A 21,215-nucleotide genomic window follows, 5' to 3' on the forward strand; every position below is an offset into this window, starting at 1 on the left:
GGAGAGGATTAGATACACAGCTCAGCAGACAGTATCACACAGGATAGGATTAGATACACAGCTCAGCAGACAGTATCACACAGGACTGAATTAGATACACAGCTCAGCAGACAGTATCACACAGGAGAGGATTAGATACACAGCCGTGCACAAACACACACACGCATGCACACGGCGGTGGCGGGCAGAGCAGAGGGCTGGGGGTGTCATCGGAGACGGTAACAGGGGGAGGGGAGGGGAGGCGGCCCGTACTCACACATCCCTGCGGTTGACAGGGGTACAGTGGAGCAAACAGCATACGCTGTGAGCTCCACAATGATGGCGCTGATCTCTTCCCTCTGCTGTGATCTGGACAGCCCAGGGGGCGCGTTTAAGTCACAGCAGATGCCCACTGTAACGTTAATGATGGGGTCGGATCCCGACCACTGTTCTCTATGCACAGGGGCTGCCATAAAGGAGTGAGTAACTGTCGTTACACACACAGCAAACCCATGGCAGCCCCCAGTGCCTCCAGTAAAATTAGAATTAAATAAAAATTAAAGCAGCAATTTTCATTTTGTATTAAAAATACTTGATTTCATAATCACTATTTTTAATACAAAAATAAAAAAACGCGATACCTTACCTTTAAGTGATCTTCCCGGAGAAAGTGCTAACAAGGACAAGGCAGCTGATATTACTCTGCCATGCTGATTTACTAAGGAGCTAAGGACATTGTGGCCTGCAAGACTGTCCCTAAATTAACTATATAGTGGATCATTAAGAACTTTTAAGCAAGAGGTCCAATTGTTATAACGAAAACTTCAGTTGCCACATGTCCACCATGTGCCAAGAACATCTCCCAAAGAGGATTCAGCTACGAGATCAGTTCAAGACCAGTGCAGAGCTTGCTCAGGAATGGCAGCAGGCAGCTGTCAGTGCATCTGTACTCACAGTGAGGTGAAGGCTTATGGAGTAAGGCTCTGAAACTCATCCTGTAAACTCCCGGGAGGAAAGAAATGGACATCAAGTATTATAAATGTGAATGCCTTTATTTTATGATATCTTGCACTTGTATATATGTATTTATCGTAGATTATTACTATATTGTTAGTAATATTTTACTTTCAATTGTCAAGAAAACTACTTCATTAAGGTGCTCCAAAAACCTGAACTTCGCACAGATGAAGAAATTCCTTTTTTCCACGCAAAATGATGTTGACGTATCTCCCGACCATATTGTGGCACTGGAAGGTTTAAGTTACTCCACGTGGAATTGCTGTCACCACTGCACACCTCTAACAGGAACCATGATAGGTTAGAGACCTTCCATACATTCATATATACATATAGTAGATGGTACTGGGACTGGATGTTATAGATCTTTTGGCAACTTCATGGAGAAGACCTTGCCCAGTGGTAGACCACCCCTATAGTTAGTGAAAGTCAGCGGCTCATGGATCCAAAAATAGTTTACATTCAAACCCTTGAATTCCAAAGAAGATAAACCACCAGAACAGAGGAGTATGGAGTGAAGATAGGAGAGAAGACTGGAGGGAACAGAAGTGGCCGAGACTTAGAGAGGAGCATGGAGGAGTTAGGTGGTGTCGAGGGATAAGGGACAAAACTAAGGAGTCCAGAGGAAATAAGGGTCTGGAGAGGACAGAAGAGTCTGTAGGAGAAAGAGGATTGTGGAAAGCACAGAAAATTAAAGAGGACACAGAGATTTGGAGAGGACTGAGTAGTCTAGAGGAAAAAAAAGAGAGTCTGTTGAGGATAAAGGAGTCTGAAGGATATGTGTGACGCCCTGGGCCCCCAGGGGTCACAGTACACTAACATCACACACACGCCCCCTCCCCTGGGTAGGTGACACCAGTCAATCAAATCCTTGTTGCCACCCTCCAGGCTTGATGTCCATACCAGGTGGGGCGGAGCCAGGTGGTTGAACCCACCCACCGAGGAGTTCACAGGCCTGGAGGCGGGAAAAGACAGTAGTTAGTTAGTGTTGGACAGTGAGAGTGAGAGGAGTGAAAATTGTTGGTGTTTGGCTTGGAGCCCAGGCACGTTCAGCAAGGTCAGTAGATGGTGGTGGCCGTCTGCAGGAGTTGGAGTAGGTCAGCGGAACCATAGGACCAGGGTCGGGCGGTGGCCCGCCGGTACTGAACCGGGGAGCAGATTGAAGCCAAGCACCAAGGCAGGGTACTCAGACCCCGACCAGGCTCGGAGCCACCGTAAAGGTCAAATTATCTGATTGCGGTCTGGACCTTAGGGGTTCATTCCCACCTAAGTCCCGTCAGAAGGCAACAGCCCAATCCGTCCGGATAAGAGCCACCGCCAAGGGCCAGAGATCCAAGGGCCAGCGCCTACGGGCAAACGGGTTCTCCCGACACGTACACGCTGGGGAGCGGACTACCCGTGGGAAGCCATAGGAGTCAAATACACTTACACAGGTGCAGGAAACCGACAGCCACCATCAACCCGTCCGGGAAGAGTGAGAACACCGCAGCCGGCTGTTGGCCCCGTCCATCCAGCCGTTTGGTTTACCAGAGACTCTGTCCTTCTGTGTCTGAGTGAATACAACAGTGTCATCCGGCACCGCGCTGCACCGCAACGTTGCACCCGCGCCCACGCTGCCTCCCCGCCTCGGCACCTGCACCTATACCTCCTCCCTACACCCCAACCAGGGGCCTGGGATCAACAGCCCCTACCCACGGAGGGGTCAACACCTCAGCTGCTCTCCGCCATCGCTCCCGGAATCCCCCGTCACCAGCAGCAGTGGTGCCCACCAACACCACAACCCGTGGGTGGCGTCATGACCGACATCCCAAATACCCACCAAAAACCTCCCCTTTTCACTCGTGGGCGAGAAGGCGCTGCTCGAGCCCCGGGTCCGGCCCCGTGCTCGAGCCACCGAGGAGCAGAAGCACCGGACCCGAGCGCCATCGACTACAGACGAGCGGCGTTCCCACCCCTCCGCTCGCGACATATGTGCCTGGAGAAAATGCAGAGGAGTCTGGAGGTGAACAAAAAGCCTGAAGAGACCATAGAGGTCTGTAGGAAGCAGGGGTCATGAGGATACAGAAGTCTGGAGAATCCAAAGAAGTCAGGAAAAAAAAAATCTGGAGAAAACAAAGGTGTCTGGAGGACACAAGAGTCTGGAATAGAATGAGGAGCCTGGAAGGGATAAAGCAGTTTGGAGAGAACACATGGTTGTGGTGGGTATAGGGACGTCTACAAAGATCAGAGATGCATGGTGATAACAGATGTTTGGAGGGTAGTCTTGAGGGAAAAAAGGAGTCTACAGGAAACAGAGTAGTCTAGAGAGAACAAAAAAGTATGGAGGATGCAAGAGTCTGGAATAGAATGAGGAGCCTTGAGGGGATAAAGCAGTTTGGAGAGAACACATGGTTGTGGTGGGTATAGGGAGGTCTACATAGATCTGAGGTGCATTGAGATAACAGATGTTTGGAGGGAGTCTTGAGGGGAAAAATGGAGTCTGCAGGAGACAGAGTAGTCTTGAGAGCATAAAAGAGTGTGGAGGACCCATGGGTTTGGAGAGGACAGAGAAGAGTGAGGAGGACAGAGGAGTCAGGGGGAGAAAGAGGAGTCTGAAAAGTGTAGAGGAGTCTGGAGGAGAAAGAATAGGCTAGAGATGACAGAGGAGCCTGGAGGACACAGGGGTGTGGATAGGAAACAGGAGTCTTCAGAGGACAGAAAAGCTTGAAGAGTACACACAAGTCAAACTCTATCTGAATTCTAGATGCAGTTAGTCCTTCCCCTATGGACCACATACTCCCCATGTGGGCTAATCCCACATCTCAACTATTTCTTGCCCGACAATCTTTGCAGAGCAAGACCTTCCATACTAATATCCTACTAAACATCATCTTATCACTCTATACATGCACCAATTGTATGAACAGTGTTGTCTTCAGGGGTAGGAATCCAAATTTCCATTCATATCTCCCAAGTGGTCTTTGGATATTGGAAAGCTCTTCTGATAATTCTTTTTACTCCTTTGTCTAAAATCTTGTCAATTATGTCCATAACAGTGCTCACTGGAACCTTCAGTAGTTTGGAAATTCTTCTGTATCCAATGCCATCAGTAGATTTTGTAACAATAAGGTTACGATTCGAAGGTCTTCAGATAGCTCACTAGTTTTACCCATCATGAGATGTTTCTTGTGTGGCACCTTGATAATGAGACACCTTTTTATAGACCTTCAGTTGAACCAGCTGATATTATTTTTTACTAAGTGTCAGGATTGCTTTCTAATTAGTGATAGATTTCAGCAGGTTTCATGTCTTTAAATGGCTTTTGACCCTCTCTTTTGTCATGTGTTCACAAGTTTTTCTATGTGTCATTTCTCATTATTACACATAACTTAATTTATAGACATCTATGATTTGATTTCTTCACTTGTGTGGATTGGATGGGTTGTTACTGATATGTAGTGAATGAGAGTATGAAGCCGCTCGTTCTCACCTTGGATTATTGTTCCCGTTGTTGGCCAATGAGTCTCCAACAAGGATTTCTGCACCATTGCAGCCCTGTCTGATAGTGATGGATATGTGGTTAATTCTGTAGACTTCAACAAGTCCACCCTCCACCAGGGAGAAAAGTCATCGTTTGAGTGTGAACAGGATTCGTGACTAAAATCTCCGTCCAGGTTTCCATCTATTGCATTTATTGCCATTGACAAATAGCCATATTGCTGATGAATTAATGTTGAAGACTGAGCAGCCCGACCACGAAGTGCGAGGTTTCTATCTATCAAGAGAAGGTGAAATATGAAAGAAGAGTGGAATAAACCAGTAATCTGCACACAAACAACATCATAATGAACAATCAATTGCTTCTTAAAGGGATTTTATGGTCTCCAGTGTAAAATGGAAAAAATCCCTTTAAGCTATAGCTGCATTCTACATGGGGAGTTTTTAGTTGCAATTGAGCTAAAATCCCTCAGCATTCTGCAGTCTTCGGTGTCTTCCCGAGTGTTTGACCCCTATGGATTCCCACGGGTGGTCCGCTCCCCGGCTTGTACGTGTCGGGAGAGCCCGTTTTGCCCTTGGATCTCTGGCCGTTGGCGGTGGCTCTTATCCGGACAGGTTGGGCTGTTGCCTTCTGACGGGACTTGGTTGGGAATGAACCCCTGAGGTCCAGACCTCAATCAGAGAATTTGACCGTTACGGCGGCTTCCGAGCCTAGTCGGGGTCTGAGTACCCTGCCTTGGTGCTTGGCTTCAATCCGCTCCCCGGTTCGGTACCGGCGGGCCACCGCCCAACCCCAGTCCTACGGTTCCGCAGACCTCCACCAACTCCTGCAGCCGGCCACCACCATCTGCCGACCTTGCTGATAGTGCCTGGGCTCCGACCCAGACACACACAGTCCTTCCTCTCACTCTCTACCTCTCCACTCCAACTCTGCTCCAGCCCCTCCCCCGCTGCTCTGTTTTGCTCTTACACTGGGGGGGTGTCTGTCCTGCTGCACTGGTGTGGGATCAGGTTACCAAGGAGGAGAATGGCTTCACTTTGCTAGATTTCTGCAGGCTCTGTGACACCCTGGTTTTGCCAGGGTGTCACAAAACCATCTCCCTTTACACTGTTTGTATGTTTCCTCATTCGTATCAGTCGGAAGTTTATTCCATTCCTTTAGTATTTGAAGTATTTTTTTCATGTGGATTTTGAGGCAGAATTCGCTCCAAACTCCAAAGAAAAAATTCCTTGTGACCATTTCCTGAGGGATTATTCACACATGGATTTTTCAGCTTCACATTCATCTGCAGATTTTATTCTAAATTCCATGCTTTGCAGGAGGAGTTTGTTGCAGATTTACAATGAAAGCTGCAGAAAGTGCATAATACGCTGCAGATTTTCCACCTACAAATTAGTACAAAAAATCTACAGAGTATCTGCCCCATGTGAACATCACCCTACAGGGAATTGTGAGTTTTTTCATCTTTCTGAAGATTCTAGCATGTGGCCTCTTTAACTTGTCACTTACATCTACAGATGTGCGAGGAGTCTCATGATTCTTGCTCTTCCATCGTTGAAGGAAATTCCTCATCATCCATACTTTCTGCAACTGAAGACAAAAAGACAAATAAAATCCCCGTCCGTAGAGGAGCGACGTGTGTCCACTCCCAGACAGTGGAGGAGACGGGGGTCAGAGGGATGAGGACTCTCTACTGGGGTGTGACTGTCACCAGTTCTGCATCTTTCGCTATTTCATAACCAGAGACCTCCTGATGACACCCCCACGACATCCCCGCTACAGCAGGTGTCACAATGGTGACTTCACGGGTTCATCAGAGTTCATTGGGAACTCCGATGACCTCCTGGACGTCACTGCACATACACTGCTTGCTGGATACCTGTTCCCACTGCTGTCCTCGGTAATGCTGCCCTCGGCGATGCTCCTGCTTCTAGGTCTGAGGTGCAGTGAATATTCAATTAGCATAATTAGCGGGAGTCAGAAGCGGGAAGCAGCAGAGTCGAAGAAAGCAGCGCTGGATACAGGTAAATATAGAAAATATTTTTATTTCTCCCATACGTGTCACACTCATGTCATATGTATGTGTCGCGGGCGGAGGAGGGGACGCTGCGCTCACCCACTGCTCGGGTCTGGCTGCTGCTGCTCGGTGGTGGCTCGAGCGGTGGGCCGGATCCCAGGGACTCGAGCGGCGCTCCTCGCCCGTGAGTGAAAGGGGTGGTTTGGTTTAGGGATATTGTCCGTGACGCCACCCACGGTTGTGGTGAGGTTGTGACACCACCGCTGCTCTGGACGGGGATCCCGGGAGCGATGACAGGGAGCAGCTTGGATGTTGGTTCTCCCCCTCCGTGGGTAGGGGGTTGGTTGTCCCGGGGCCCGGTGAGGGGGTAGGGATGTATGGCAGGCGGGTTACGGGGCCTGGTGAGGTGCAGGGTCGCAGTGGCAGCGCGGTGCCGCACGGCACGGTGGTACTCACTCAGCCAATGATGAATGCAAAGTCTCCGGTAAAACAAACGGCTGGATGGACGGGTCCCACAGACGGTTGCGGTGGTTCTTCTCTCGGTAGGTTGGCGGTGACTGCCTTTCCCTGCACCTGTGTTATGTTCTCGGTTCTGGTGGCTTCCCACCGGTAACCCACTCCCCAGCTTGGATGGAGGCTGAGGGAGCCCCTTTTGCCCGCAGGCTCTGGCCCTGGGAACTGTAGCCTTGGCGGTGACTGTATTTCCCTTCACAGTTTGAGCGGTTGCCTTCAATCAGGTCTTGACTGCTGGGAAACCCCGGAGGTTCCCTTCGCTAATGGATTTGACCGGTTTTACGGCGACTCCAAGCCTGGTCAGGGTCCGTAGGCCCTGCTGAATGGTGCTGGCTTCTCTTCGCTCCCCGATCCAGTACTGGTGGGCCACCGCCCGTGTGACGGGGGTGTACAGCAGAGCAAAGGATGGACGAGGCCGAGGGACGATCCAACAGGTTTATTAACAGGAATACAAGAACAGCACACGATAAGTCCACGTAAAACAGATTCGGGGGCCCTTTCCGACAATCCTCGGACCGGATAACAAAGCAATCGTCCTTACAGTAGTCCAAAGAGTTCCACACAATCCCACGGGCCGCCACACAGGCCTAGCTCCGTCCGTGTCCACAGCCACCCAGGCTGGGGCTCCTGCTCTCTTCAAGTTTCAGCTCACTCTGAAGTTACAAAAAGGGAAATGCCTTGTCTGTGCTCCTTGACCAGCCCACCATGTTCAGGGGGTGGGGGTCACACATCCTATCATCAATGGTTTGGTCCATCACAGGGCTCCCATATGTCTGCCAGCCACAGTAGATGAAGGGATCCCCTGCTGTGCAGAACAATGACTAATCCTTCACTGGCCAATGCAATTACAGATTAGATACACAACTCTGGAAAGAAGAGGACAGGCTATTTACATAATCACATTAGATGCCAAGACTACAATTGTATGAGAGAGACACATTGAGATCAGTAGCTCCCCCAAGGAAATACATGAATTACAACTAATACAACCAGGGAAATATGCATATCATGACATAGTATCCAGCATATACAGTGAGAGGGTAAATTACATCTTCACAATCCCTCCCCCTCCCAACTTGTGTATGTACTAGGGACCTCTACAGGTCACTGGTTAAGTACACACAGGCAGAGCGTTACTTACATGTGGCTTCATGCAGCCACGAATTGGCATCGTAGCTCTCCCACATCATTGCCCAGGAGAACAGCTGCAGGCAGACCACCCATCACCCCAACCACACATCGCCTGACCCCAAAACCAAAGTTCAGATCCACAGTGGCTGTGGGAATAGTCCTCCATTGTCCACCAGCCAGTTCAATAACAATCCCAGGTCCTCTATGGATTGCCTCAGGCCGAACCACTCGGGGATCAGCCAGTGTGAGGAAAGCACCCGAGTCACAAAATCCAACAAGTCTCTGTCCATCCAGCACAACCTCCTGCAAGTGCTTACCTCGATGAGCAGAAGTCGTCATAACTGCGGGTCGCACCCCGTAAACTCCTGGTGGTGCAACATGGGGGGCTGAGTCACTAGGCCAGTCCTCACATAACGGTGCCACATCTTCCTCCAAGGCACTGGGCTGTAAATAATTAACAATCCGATTGGGTGCAGGATCAGTCCTCATTTGAACAGCTGGACAGGAGACTTGCCGATGCCCTGGCTGTCCACATTGATAGCATCTGAGCTGGGTCTCCCTCGATCCAAGGCGTCCTCTTGGGTAAGGGGTAGGGGAACTTGGAGGCCGGCTCCCACCTGAAGGTGCTTTAGGGGTTTGAGGATGATTCCTCCATGGCCTGGCTGGGCATGAGGCCTGCAAATGCCCGGGATGCCTACAAACATAACACCTGCCCTCTGTTACTTCCTCTCCCCGGCGTATTCCAGAAAGTGCAGTAGAAGCAACTGGAGGCACATTAACACGGGTATCAACATGTGGTGGCTTAGAGGAACGGGGAACAATGGGGACAGAATAACTGGGGGCATCCGGTGTTGTGGAGCTGTAAGGCGTCTCTCCATCCTCCAACAGAACCCTCCACTGAGGCTTGAGGGTGAGAGCCTCATCAGCAAGAGCAGCAGCTTCCTCCACTGTCGCTGGTTTTCTCTCACGCACCCATTCCCGGATCTCAGCAGGGCACTGGGCAAAGAATTGTTCTTTTAGGATGACCTGCAGGAAGGTCTCCCAAGATAAGGCCTCCTCTGCCTCCAGCCAGCGATTACATATTTGTTTGAGTCTATGAGCATATATCTTAAAAGACACTTCCCCATCACAGGCTAAAGCACGGAACTGAGTCCTGTAAGTGTCTGGGGTCACAGCATAATGTTTTAGAATAGTCTGTTTAATCTCCGCATACTCACAGTTCCACCGAGGGTCCATAGCTCTATAGGCTTCAGCAGCTCCCCCCTCTACTAGCCCAACCAGATGCCGGACACGCTCCCTGTCCGGGACTTCCATTAATCGACACTGATGCTCAAAGTCCTGGAAGAAGCCCTCAATGTCGCCTGCAGCCTCATTAAACGGCTTAAAGTCTTTGCGGGACACCCTGGGAAGTTCCCTCATGATGGGTGCTGGGGTTACAGTCTGTCTGGAACCTCTCGCGGCTTCCACAGCGAGCTCCTTATCCAGCAGTGCCATCTCCTTCATCCTGCGCTCCTTCTCTTTAGCTCCACGCATGGCCTCCCTCTTATCTTCTATGGTGGTCTCCTCTCCCAGCAAGGCCATCTCCTCCTCGTACCACACAACCCACTGACTTTTTTGGGTATTTACCTCCGGCTGCCGTCTTTCTTCCGTTTGCTGTGAGGATCCTTCCTCCACGTCATTTTGCGAGCAGACTCCTTCTAGCGCCTCAATCAGCTGCTCCTTGGAGAGTCCTTTGAAACGAACTCCTACTTCACGGGCCTTTGATTGCAGGCTCCCCAAAGTCCAGGTCTTGTACTCTGCAGTGCTGGTTCCTGATGTTAAGCCATTGTCCTCCATTCCTTCTGCTCTGATCCCAGCGCTGCCAACCAGTTTGTGACGGGGGTGTACAGCAGAGCAAAGGATGGACGAGGCCGAGGGACGATCCAACAGGTTTATTAACAGGAATACAAGAACAGCACACGATAAGTCCACGTAAAACAGATTCGGGGGCCCTTCCCGACAATCCTCGGACCGGATAACAAAGCAATCGTCCTTACAGTAGTCCAAAGAGTTCCACACAATCCCACGGGCCGCCACACAGGCCTAGCTCCGTCCGTGTCCACAGCCACCCAGGCTGGGGCTCCTGCTCTCTTCAAGTTTCAGCTCACTCTGAAGTTACAAAAAGGGAAATGCCTTGTCTGTGCTCCTTGACCAGCCCACCATGTTCAGGGGGTGGGGGTCACACATCCTATCATCAATGGTTTGGTCCATCACAGGGCTCCCATATGTCTGCCAGCCACAGTAGATGAAGGGATCCCCTGCTGTGCAGAACAATGACTATTCCTTCACTGGCCAATGCAATTACAGATTAGATACACAACTCTGGAAAGAAGAGGACAGGCTATTTACATAATCACATTAGATGCCAAGACTACAATTGTATGAGAGAGACACATTGAGATCAGTAGCTCCCCCAAGGAAATACATGAATTACAACTAATACAACCAGGGAAATATGCATATCATGACATAGTATCCAGCATATACAGTGAGAGGGTAAATTACATCTTCACAGCCCGTCCCCGGTCCTTACGGTTCACGTCAATCAGCCCCTCCTGCAGACGGTCACCACCGTCTGCCAACCTTGCTGTATGTGCCCGGACCACGCACCCAGACACGGTCAGTCTGCTCCACTACCACTTTACTCCTCAACTCTCCAACTGCTCTCCTCTTCTCCTCTCCTACTCTCTACTTCCTTTCCCGCCTCCAGGACTGTGAACTCCTCGGCGGGTGGGACCAACCGCCTGGCTCCACCCCCTGGTGTGGACATCAGCCCCTGGAAGGAGGCAACAAGGATTTTTGTCTGACCTTGATGTGCCTAGCCGGGGTGTGTGGTGTGTTGTTGCAGTACCTGTGACGTCCTGGCTTGTCCAGGGCGCCACATATGCAAACACAGATGTCACATTTGTGACTCATGTACTGTATGTAAATACCCATTCGTGTGGCTTGTACCTGAATAAACATAGACATTTGAAACTGACCTAACTTCTTTTCTGCTGTACACAAAAAGCCTGCGAATCTCATTAACACTCAGTGTGTAGCGCCCCTGAACACATCAGGGTGCTACAGGGAACTGCATCCTGTACCCCAGGGTGCAGGGCCTACCTCCCGTGGTTCCAGGTTCCCATCAACAGTGTCACTGACATTCGCACTACAAATCCCAATCACACCTCAGACCAGAGCTGGACAGACAAACCAGTGGGTTGGTCAAGTTACAGCACGGCCGCCCACCTAGGGGTCAGGCAGACTGGTGGGAGGGAAGACAAGGAGAAGAGAGTTAGCCCTCAAAGAGTGAGGAGCAGGGGAGTTGGAGCTCCCAGGGAGGCAACAGGTTGGGTCGCAAATGATAGTCCGGGACCACAGGAGTCGGGGACCGGTATTAGGAACACTGGACAGAAGTGTAACAGACAGTATAGGAGGACTGTTGGCACCAGAAAGCCCAGCCACCTTACCGGTAGCGAGCACGGCGGGGTACAGGACCCTAGATCGGGGAGTAGCTTCAAGCAACCTGATAATTAGCCTGTGGAGTATAGTCTCTGTATGAACTGTCCCCAAGAGCTCAGAGATTGGAGGCATCAGCACAACGCAGGTGATAGGGTTCTCCAAAATACACAACCCACTAAAATCCCAAGTGCCAGCCACCAAGAGCACAGCTGCCATACACACGGGTAGCAGGGCCCCGAAAGCTTCAAGCCAAGGGGCCACAACAGTAAAACAATTTGTGCACGGAGGCAGGGCTCCGGACTTACCAAGTGACACTGGTGGGAGCGGGACCTGGACGGGCTCCCCCCGTAGAGACTGCGGTGCCTAGAGACTTTGGTTTACCATCTGCTTATTCCACCTGATCCAGCACCAACACTACCGCAGTGAGTAATCTGACCCCTGCACCCTGCTTCCCAAGGCCAAGCAAGCTACCCGTACACCAAATCCCCACTATCCAGGGCCTTCCCTACCTGCGGAGGGACTGACATCTGGCTGCACCACACCATCTGCCCCGGTACTCCCATCGGCAACGGCGGAACTCCCCTTTACCGCAACCCGCAGGTTGCGTCACCAACATTCATCCCCTGTAAATATCCCCTTACATTCGAAGAGGCCGCAAGCCCCTGGGTCCCGAGGCCCTCGAGCCACAGCAACCCCGGATCCGAGCAGTTCGACTGCTGCTAGGGCGGCACAAGTGCAACCCTTTTCCAGTCTCTTTTAACTGTTCCCTCTGGAACTTCCCATTCATGTGAAACAAACTTCCCTACATTCACAATTTTTCTTTTTCTAATTCTCTTAAAAGTCCTATCTTTTTAAATCCAAATGATCAGAGTGGAGGGAAAAACCTGCAGATGTGTCTGTATAGAGTGGAGGGAAAAACCTGGAGACGTGTCTGCATAGAGAGTGGAGGGAAAAACCTGCAGATGTGTCTTTTATAGAGAGTGGAGGAAAAAACCTGCAGATGTGTCTTTATAGAGAGCGGAGGAAAAAACCTGCAGATGTGTCTGTATAGAGAGCGGAGGGAATACCTACAGATGTATCTTTATAGAGAGCGGAGGGAAAAACCTGCAGATGTGTCTGTATAGAAAGCGGAGAGAAAAACCTGCAGATGGGTCTGTATAGAGAGCGGAGGGAAAAACCTGCAGATGTGTCTTTAGAGAGAGCAGAGGGAAAAACCTGCAGATGTGTCTTTATAGAGAGCGGAGGAAAAAACCTGCAAATGTGTCTTTATAGAGAGTGGAGGGAATACCTACAGATGTGTCTTTATAGAGAGCGGAGGGAAAAACCTGCAGATGTGTCTGTATAGAAAGCGGAGAGAAAAACCTGCAGATGGGTCTGTATAGAGAGCGGAGGGAAAAACCTGCAGATGTGTCTTTATAGAGAGCGGAGGGAAAAACCTGCAGATGTGTCTGAATAGAGAGCGGAGGGAAAAACCTGCAGATGTGTCTGTATAGAGAGCGGAGGGAAAAACCTGCAGATGTGTCTTTATAGAGAGCGGAAGGAAAAACCTGCAGATGTGTCTGTATAGAGAGCAGAGGGAAAAACCTGCAGATGTGTCTTTATAGAGAGCGGATGGAATACATACAGATGTATCTTTATAGAGAGTGGAGGGAAAAACCTGCAGATGTGTCTGTATAGAGAGTGGAGGGAAAAACCTGCAGATGTGTCTTTATAGAGAGCGGAGGGAATACATACAGATGTATCTTTATAGAGAATGGAATGAAACGTCTAGTTTCAACTGTATATACACTACTTACAAAACATTAGAGATGAGCGGAGCCGTGGAAGTTCAGTTCAGCGAGTTCAGCTGGACTTTAGGTAAAGTTCTGTTTGGGATCGGACTTGACCTTAACCCCAGTGGAGGTCACTAATTGGGCAGTTCGGGTCTCCGCCCACATGCACCCATAAACAGATCACTTGTGGGGGAGGGTGGGCAGGGTTTTTCCATTTATTTTGTGCTCACTACATCCGACCACACTGTTTTTGCCCTCAGTGAGAGCCATTCAAACACTGCAAGCGGCTCACACTGGGCTGAGTATCGAGTGTACCCGAGCACAGCGATGCTCCCGTGACTGCTTTGCATACGTAAAGCACATGATCTTCAAACCCCAACTCTGTTTTTTGGGAAAAGTCTGTTGGGTATGAACAACAATCACTGAACTTGCTTCACTCTAACATGGGGCTTAATGGCAAAATTCACAACCGGTGTTTGCTCCATGAATCACTGAATACATTTTGGGGTTCAGTTAGAATTGGCATAAACAGTCCTCCTCACCATTTAGGTCACATTTTGTCATCATGGGTCCAATTGATCATCAGTACTGTGCCAATGTGAGGCTTCAAGCAGGATGATCTCAAGTGTAAGTGACCACTGAGCTTAGAGTGTCACAGAGTGTCACCAGCAGGTTGTACAGAGATACAGAGAGACTGGAAAAGTCACAGAAAGGTAGAGAAGTGGACGTCCACTGGCCACATCCCACATTGATGACCGCTTCATTGAGAACAATGCCCTTCAGAACCGAACGATGAATAACACACAGCTCAAAGCATATTTAATGGAAGTGAGAGGCACCCAAGTGTCATGTCAGATCATTTGAAACCGTTTACATCAGCGTGGTCTGTGTGCTAGATGACCTGCAAGGTACCTGACCACAAGGCATAGTCATCCACACTTAACGAGGGCCAAGAGGCCTCAGTGCCGGTCACTGATGAAAGTTGATTCACATTGAGCAGAAATGATGGCCATATTGGAGTAGTCAGGGAGATCGCTGTGCATCAGCCACTGCTGTCACCAGACGAGCCTTTGGTGGTGGTGGTGTTATAGTGTGGACCGGTCTCTGGTCAGTACCGAACGGCCCTACACTGTGTGACTGGTACAATGACCGCCCCGACTACTGGAATATCATCATTACTCCAGTCATTGTGCCTCTGCATGAACAACACCAGCCTAATGTCATCTTCATAAAGGACAATGCTCCAGACCATCGAGGTCACACAAGTAGGGAGCGGCTGCTGGAGACTGGGGGACATCAGATGGAGCGGCCGCACTATCTCCAGACCTGAATCCCATAGAAAACCTATGGTATCAGCTGAGTCACCGTGTAGAGGCCATAACTCTGTACCCCAGAACTTGAATAACCTGAGGGCCATCCTTCAAGAAGAGTGTGATGCTGGCCCCCGCAGACAATAACTCCACTGGTGACCAGCAGGAGGCGCCGTTGTCAGCTGTGATTGATGCTCAAGGTCACAAGAAAAATTAACATATTGACATTTTGAGGGGTATACCCATAACTGGTGTTCCCACCTACAAATTAGTACACAAGATCCACAGCTTATCTGCCCCATGTGAACATTACCCTACAGGGAAATAAGAGGTCTTTCCTCCACCTGAAAATTATAATATACTTAGTGCTTAATAATCCCTGGAGGCGTCTCTGGCTGGATATTCTCATTCCTGAAGGAAATATTCTTTGAAACACTCACATTTACTTCCGAGTGAGGAGGCTTCCGATTCTTGCTCTTCCATCATTGAAGGAAATTCCTCATCATCCATACTTTCTGCAACTAAAGAGAAAAAGCCAAATAAAAGCCCCGTCCATAAAGGAGCAACGTGCCCACTCCCAGACAGTGGAGAAGACGGGGGTCAGCGGGGTGAGGACTCTTCTGGTCTCCATTTTGCTTCGATTTGCAGCACTCTAGGCCTTACTTGCTATAACCTTTTTGCAGCCATTTTTTAGCACAAAAATTCGGGTTCCCATTGACTTGTATGTATGACATTGTAGTATAAAGTATAGCGAACATATGATGATCTCTTTTGAACCTCAGCCTCATGAGAATACAAAGATGGCACCAATGTGGTTCCTCAGTAGACCTCGTCTGCTTTAAAAACCCATCGGCACTCCGCCATCATGAAGAGGCAACAAGGAAAAATGGAGGGTGAAAAATAAAAGATGTTGGCGCTAGCTCCGCGATATTAAATAGTCCCAGCCCTATTGTATGGCACATGGATCGAAAAAGTATATATAATATATCATTCATCACAACAGATCTGACCCCTAAATAAATACAAACCTCAAACAAGAACTTAATTTCAGGCCCCCAAAATAACACGGATTAATGACTAAAGTTTACAGGCCCCAGGCTCTCTAAACAAATACCCATTGTTGTACTTTCTAAAAGTCCTGATTTTCCCTGCTTTTTGCTATGTAGATCCCGAAGCTGGGAACAGCATAACAAATAGGGGAGTGCTTAGCGATATCATATCCAAAAGTGGACATCTTCGGGGCTTTCCTGGCTTTTTAGTGTTCCTTGGGGGTGGGGTTTAAATATCCTGAATTCTTAGATCAAACTGTTGGAAGTAATCCTCAACCAAACCAGACCCACCCTCTAGGAACACTATACATGCAGGAACTAATCCCCCCAAACTAGACCCACCCCTGAGGAACACTAAACATGCAGGAACTAATCAACCCCCAAACCAGACCCACCCCTTGGGAACACTAAAGATGCAGGAACAAATCATCCCCCAAACCAGACCCACCCCTTAGGAACACTAAACATGCAGGAACTAATCACTCCCAAAACCAGACCCACCCCCTAGGAACACTAAACAAATAGGAACTAATCACCCCCTAAACCAAACCCACCCTCTAGGAATACTATACATGCAGGAACAAATCACCCCTGAAACCAGACCCCCCTCCTAGGAACACTAAACATGCAGGAACTAATCAACCCCCAAACCAGACCCACCGCTTAGGAACACTAAACATGCAGGAACTAATCACTCCCCAAACCAGACCCCCCTCCTAGGAACACTAAACATGTAAGAACGACTGACCTCCCCCAAACCAGACCCACCCTTTAGGAACACTAAACATGCAGGAACTAATCATCCCCCAAACCAAACCCACCCCTGAGGAACACTAAACATGCAGGAACTAATCACCCCCAAACCAGACCCACCCCCTAGGAACACTAAACATGCAGGAACTAATCAACCCCCAAACCAGACTCACCCCTGAGGAACACTAAACATGCAAGAACGACTCACCCCCCAAACCAGACCCGCCCCCCAGGAACACTAAACATGCATGAACTAATCACACCCCAAACCAGACCCACCCCTTAGGAACACTAAAGATGCAGGAACTAATCACCCATAAACCAGAATCACCCCTTAGGAACACTAGACATGTAGGAACTAATCACCCCCCAAACCAGACCCACCCCCTAGGAACACTGCTGTAAGCAAATAGGAACTAATCACCCCCTAAACCAAACCCACCCTCTAGGAATAATATACATGCAGGAACTAATCATCCCCCCAAACCAGACTCACCCCTGAGGAACACTAAACATGCAGGAACCAATCAACTCCCAAACCAGACCCCCCTCCTAGGAACACTATATATGCAAGAACTAATCACCCCCCAAACCAGACCCAACCCCTAGGAACACTAAGCATGCAGGAACTAATCACCAGCCAAACCAGACCCACCCCTGAGGAACACTAAACATGCAGGAACTAATCACCCACCAAACAAGACTCACCCTTGAGCAACACTAAACATGCAGGAACTAATCACTCACCAAACCAGACCCACCCCTTAGGAACACTAAACATGCAGGAACTAATCACCCACCAAACCAGACCCACCCCTTAGGAACACTAAACATGCAGGAACTAATCACCCCTCAAACCAGACTCACCCTTGAGGTACACTAAACATGCAGGAACTAATCAACTCCCAAACCAGACTCACCCTTGAGGAACACTAAACATGCAGGAACTAATCACCCCTCAAACCAGACCCCCCTCCTAGGAACACTAAACATGCAGGAACTAATCACCCCTCAAACCAGACTCACCCTTGAGGAACACTAAACATGCAGGAACTAATCAACTCCCAAACCAGACTCACCCTTGAGAAACACTAAACATGCAGGAACTAATCAACTCCCAAACCAGACCCCCCTCCTAGGAACACTATATATGCAAGAACTAATCACCCCCCAAACCAGACCCAACCCTAGGAACACTAAGCATGCAGGAACTAATCACCCCTCAAACCAGACTCACCCCTGAGGAACACTAAACATGCAGGAACTAATCAACTCCCAAACCAGACCCTCCTCCTAGGAACACTATATATGCAAGAACTAATCACCCCCCAAACCAGACCCAACCCCTAGGAACACTAAGCATGCAGGAACTAATCACCAGCCAAACCAGACCCACCCCTGAGGAACACTAAACATGCAGGAACTAATCACCCACCAAACCAGACCCACCCCTTAGGAACACTAAACATGCAGGAACTAATCACCCACCAAACCAGACCCACCCCTTAGGAACACTAAACATGCAGGAACTAATCAACCCTCAAACTAGACTCACCCTTGAGGAACACTAAACATGCAGGAACTAATCAACTCCCAAACCAGACTCACCCTTGAGGAACACTAAACATGCAGGAACTAATCACCCCTCAAACCAGACTCACCCTTGAGAAACACTAAACATGCAGGAACTAATCAACTCCCAAACCAGACCCCCCTCCTAGGAACACTATATATGCAAGAACTAATCACCCCCCAAACCAGACCCAACCCTAGGAACACTAAGCATGCAGGAACTAATCACCCCTCAAACCAGACTCACCCCTGAGGAACACTAAACATGCAGGAACTAATCAACTCCCAAACCAGACCCATCGCTTAGGAACACTAAACATGCAGGAACTAATCAACTCCCAAACCAGACCCCCCTCCTAGGAACACTATATATGCAAGAACTAATCACCCCCCAAACCAGACCCAACCCCTAGGAACACTAAACATGCAGGAACTAATCACCCACCAAACCAGACTCACCCCTGAGGAACACTAAACATGCAGGAACTAATCACCCCCCAAACCAGACGCACCTCCTAGATAAACTAAACATGCAGGAACTAATCACTCCCCAAACCAGACCCACCCCTGAGGAACACTAAACATGCAGGAACTAATCACCCCCCAAACCAGACCCCCATCCTAGGAACACTAAACATGCAAGAACGACTCAACCCCCAAACCAGATCCACCCTTTAGGAACACTAAACATGCAGGAACTAATCACCCTCCAAACCAGACCCACCCCTGAGGAACACTAAACATGCAGGAACTAATCAACCCCCAAACCAGACCCCCATCGTAGGAACACTAAACATGCAGGAACTAATCACCCTCCAAACCAGACTCACCCCTGAGGAACACTAAACATGCAGGAACTAATCACCCCCCAAACCAGACCCCCATCCTAGGAACACTAAACATGCAAGAACGACTCAACCCCCAAACCAGACCCACCCTTTAGGAACACTAAACATGCAGGAACTAATCACCCACCAAACCAGACTCACCCCTGAGGAACACTAAACATGCAGGAACTAATCACCCCCCAAACCAGACGCACCTCCTAGATAAACTAAACATGCAGGAACTAATCACTCCCCAAACCAGACCCACCCCTGAGGAACACTAAACATGCAGGAACTAATCACCCCCCAAACCAGACCCCCATCCTAGGAACACTAAACATGCAAGAACGACTCAACCCCCAAACCAGATCCACCCTTTAGGAACACTAAACATGCAGGAACTAATCACCCTCCAAACCAGACCCACCCCTGAGGAACACTAAACATGCAGGAACTAATCAACCCCCAAACCAGACCCCCATCCTAGGAACACTAAACATGCAGGAACTAATCACCCTCCAAACCAGACTCACCCCTGAGGAACACTAAACATGCAGGAACTAATCACCCCCCAAACCAGACCCCCATCCTAGGAACACTAAACATGCAAGAACGACTCAACCCCCAAACCAGACCCACCCTTTAGGAACACTAAACATGCAGGAACTAATCACCCTCCAAACCAGACCCACCCCTGAGGAACACTAAACATGCAGGAACTAATCAACCCCCTAAACCAGACCCACCCCTAGGAACACTACATATGCAGGAACTAATCAACTCCCAAACCAGACCCCCCTCCTAGGAACACTATATATGCAAGAACTAATCACCCCCCAAACCAGACCCAACCCTAGGAACACTAAGCATGCAGGAACTAATCACCCCTCAAACCAGACTCACCCCTGAGGAACACTAAACATGCAGGAACTAATCAACTCCCAAACCAGACCCTCCTCCTAGGAACACTATATATGCAAGAACTAATCACCCCCCAAACCAGACCCAACCCCTAGGAACACTAAGCATGCAGGAACTAATCACCAGCCAAACCAGACCCACCCCTGAGGAACACTAAACATGCAGGAACTAATCACCCACCAAACAAGACTCACCCTTGAGCAACACTAAACATGCAGGAACTAATCACCCACCAAACCAGACCCACCCCTTAGGAACACTAAACATGCAGGAACTAATCACCCACCAAACCAGACCCACCCCTTAGGAACACTAAACATGCAGGAACTAATCACCCCTCAAACTAGACTCACCCTTGAGGAACACTAAACATGCAGGAACTAATCAACTCCCAAACCAGACTCACCCTTGAGGAACACTAAACATGCAAGAACGACTCACCCCCCAAACCAGACCCACCCCTTAGGAACACTAAACATGCAGGAACTAATCACCCCTCAAACCAGACTCACCCTTGAGAAACACTAAACATGCAGGAACTAATCAACTCCCAAACCAGACCCCCCTCCTAGGAACACTATATATGCAAGAACTAATCACCCCCCAAACCAGACCCAAGCCTAGGAACACTAAGCATGCAGGAACTAATCACCCCTCAAACCAGACTCACCCCTGAGGAACACTAAACATGCAGGAACTAATCAACTCCCAAACCAGACCCATCGCTTAGGAACACTAAACATGCAGGAACTAATCAACTCCCAAACCAGACCCATCGCTTAGGAACACTAAACATGCAGGAACTAATCAACTCCCAAACCAGACCCCCCTCCTAGGAACACTATATATGCAAGAACTAATCACCCCCCAAACCAGACCCAACCCCTAGGAACACTAAACATGCAGGAACTAATCACCCACCAAACCAGACTCACCCCTGAGGAACACTAAACATGCAGGAACTAATCACCCCCCAAACCAGACGCACCTCCTAGATAAACTAAACATGCAGGAACTAATCACTTCCCAAACCAGACCCACCCCTGAGGAACACTAAACATGCAGGAACTAATCACCCCCCAAACCAGACCCCCATCCTAGGAACACTAAACATGCAAGAATGACTCAACCCCCAAACCAGATCCACCCTTTAGGAACACTAAACATGCAGGAACTAATCACCCTCCAAACCAGACCCACCCCTGAGGAACACTAAACATGCAGGAACTAATCAACCCCCAAACCAGACTCACCCCTGAGGAACACTAAACATGCAGGAACTAATCACCCCCCAAACCAGACCCCCATCCTAGGAACACTAAACATGCAAGAACGACTCAACCCCCAAACCAGACCCACCCTTTAGGAACACTAAACATGCAGGAACTAATCA

The 21,215-nt window shown here is 49.3% G+C and overlaps 1 pseudogene; it reads right to left on the reverse strand.

Moving 5' to 3' along the window:
* Positions 1-1,130: 1,130 nt before the first annotated feature.
* The window catches only part of LOC142297448 (fucolectin-like), a 37,138-nt pseudogene continuing 17,053 nt past the window's right edge, over positions 1,131-21,215 (reverse strand).

This window comes from Anomaloglossus baeobatrachus, chromosome 3 (assembly GCF_048569485.1).
Source record: "Anomaloglossus baeobatrachus isolate aAnoBae1 chromosome 3, aAnoBae1.hap1, whole genome shotgun sequence".
Taxonomy (NCBI): Eukaryota; Metazoa; Chordata; class Amphibia; order Anura; family Aromobatidae; genus Anomaloglossus; species Anomaloglossus baeobatrachus.